Consider the following 3,104-nt stretch of genomic DNA (forward strand, 5'->3'; position numbering starts at 1 on the left):
ACATTAGAACATATCACATATACACACAGTGCCACCAGGCACTTGGCATGACTTGACAGGGATTATATACACCACAGGGTCAATCGGGCCAGTGTGATAACATCACCTATATCACAGTTAGTGAGGACCACCAGTAACTACTGGTAAGGGTACACTTAGCATGAACTCCTTAGCCATAAACCATCATCAGAAGTGCGCCACATCATGATGTCTACATATATTCCTATGTGCATCTTAGGACACACTCACCACAACATTTATCTCATGAGCACCCATTAAGCGTAAACCACATCACCAGTGATCTATATTAGGCATTGGTACTATGCACATGCAATCCACACCACATGCCCACCTTAGGCCTATGCAGACATATATTCCCTTTAGTGTGGGGATCCCATAGTCAAATCCGGCAGTCTAGATTTGTCTGCGGGGGGCACCGTCATGGGCTTTCCCCACATTGCCCATTCCAAAAGTAAGGACTATCTCAACTGTGTGTCCCTTCTACAGCTACCTGTGATCCGATGGTGCAGCTGCGGACACGAAGCTCGCTCCCAACCCCGGAGCAAACTAAAGACGGCCCGGAGCAGTCAGGCCTCACGTCGGGCAACCCCCCCATTTGCGGGATTCCCACAAGTGCAGCTGCCCGCTAGCATGTGGTGCAACTGCAGTAATCTAGCTCCGTCTCACTCACCCATCACAGGGGGGCTGAGCGGTTCAGTTTGCAGCCATTGGCTGCCCAGTCGAGCAAGGTACTGGTCTTTCTAGAACTGCAGGTCACCCCGGCAGCCTCGTACCAAACTTCTTCCTGCCTGCAAAGTAGGGGCTGGCCCCAGAGCGAAGTCTCCGGCGGCTCTCCTCGTGGAAGGTGGCCCTGCCCTCCACACAGTCTCAGGCAGCATGCAGGGTTCTCCCCTGCCTCGCACACGTCCAAGCATCCTCTGCCTGTCTTCCTGCCTTGCGAGGGCCGAGGATATATGGAGCGAAGTCTCAGTCGACTTGGCTCCCTTACTTGCACCACGTGGGGTAGCAGCACAGGGCCACCCAGCAGAGCCCCGGTTGCAGCAATCAGCCCTGAGGACCAGAGAATCAGGCACATCGGTCCCAGAATGCTCCATGCACTGTCTCCCACTGCGAGACACAACCAGGGGGCAAACAGAACCCTTCCTGAGAAATTGGCAAGGGCAGGGCTGGGCCCAGGCAGGCTACCTCACAGGGCGCACCAGCAGAGGGGAAGTCCTTTGTGGTGGTTCCTCCTGGCTCCCAGCAGTCCTACAGTAAGCACCAGTTCAGTGAGTACACAGACATGGAGTCACAGCCTCAATATTTATACTACTAAGTGTCTTTGTTCTTCCCCCTGGCACAGGGCTCTGCGCCCAGTCAACTGGTTCTGGGGGCACTTACATCTATCTTTTCAAGTGCATGACCACCTCCATTGTCAGTGTAGGACCTGGCCCCAGGCACACCACAGGGGGGTGGAGCCATCATTGTAGAAGGCAGGCACAGCCCTATTCAGGTTCAGGTGCTACTCCTCCCACTACTCCAAATGCAGATCAAGCCTATTCAACCTGACTCACCCAGACCCTCTGGAGCCACTGCACCTCCCCATCCGCTGTCATGCAGTTGGGTGCCCTGGGTGGTACCAAGCCACCCAGTAAGATGTCGCCAGGTGCTGGGGTCCCAGGGATGAAATAAACCAGGAAGGGGGCCGTACAGCCCTCCTCCCTATTAAATTGTGACCGGGGGGGATGGGGTCCTCGGGTCGTTCTGGCCCTAATGCTCATTTCACAGGAAGGGAGGCACTTATAAATATAAACATAGCAGGTGCTCCTGTTGCAGCTCCACTTCTGTAAAGGACATATGATCCTAACTCCTGGGCTTGGCGAAGGCAAGCCATGTGTATTTCCTCTGTGATTCCATATAGAAAAAAACGATCTGAATCCTTTGTGGAGGTGACTGCATCATTGATCTATTGGAGCACAGTCTGTATGTGACTGTGATGAGTGGGTTCTTTGTTGTCCTGACCTGGTGACAGAAGAACCCATGGATCGCCCTTTAAATTGCTACGAGTATTCAATGCATATCACCTTGAAGCTCCGCTCGCTTGGCCCCGCCTCATCCAGCTTAGTAGTATGCAAAGGTATTCCTACCTTTTGCCACGATGATAGGCAGTTTAACAAGCCCCCCCCTCCCCCGGTGCATTTCTGACCAATTTTGGTGAGGAGTTCTTGATGCCGAGGAATATGAGGACATCTCCACCAAACAAGGACCCATTTACTTCATTTAGTTAAGAGGAAGGACTCTTGTTTGGTGGAGATTTACCTCTTTGTATTCACGTCATCAGTTGTATAGGAGGATATATGTTATCACATATTTCTGGATAAAGACACACCAGGAATGCAGTGGGTACAAATTCCCTTTAGAACATTTACACGGCAGGATTAGACTTTTGGGACATTTTCATTTTTTCCAACTTTATTCCCCTGGTCCCAGACCTTTAAATTAGGGGGCCTCCTATATTTTCTTTGACACCAGGAATATTCACATTGCCAAAAACACACAAGGTCACTGGTGACATTTCCTCGTGATCCATTAAGCAGCTGTAGTGGACATTTACCCAAGGCGGTACTACTTGGTAATAAACCAGTAGAAAGAACTCCACTTGGGTAGATATTTGCTGCAAAACTGTGAACTCTTGTTGGATAAAAGGGCTGGTGTGGTTCCTTTGTGGCTGAGCCACTCACACAGCTACTGACACTTCCACACAGACACTTAGACACACACTCAGGCACTCATACACCCACTGACAGGTCCACTCAGACACTCACACACCCACTCACAGACGCATTCACAGACATTTAGACACTCATGCACCCCCTCAAAGACCCACTCAGATGCATACACCCACTCACAGACCCACTCAGAGACTACCGCACCCACTCAGACATTCATGCACTCAATCACAGACTGACTCACACACTCATGGAGGCCCTTGCACACCCACTAAGACACTCTCACATCTATTCAAAGGCCCACTCAGACACTCACTCAGATACTCACAGACCCACTCCCAGACCCACTCAGACACTTTCACACCCACTCACACA

The sequence above is a fragment of the Lissotriton helveticus genome, chromosome 12 (genome assembly GCF_964261635.1).
Source record: "Lissotriton helveticus chromosome 12, aLisHel1.1, whole genome shotgun sequence".
Taxonomy (NCBI): domain Eukaryota; kingdom Metazoa; phylum Chordata; class Amphibia; order Caudata; family Salamandridae; genus Lissotriton; species Lissotriton helveticus.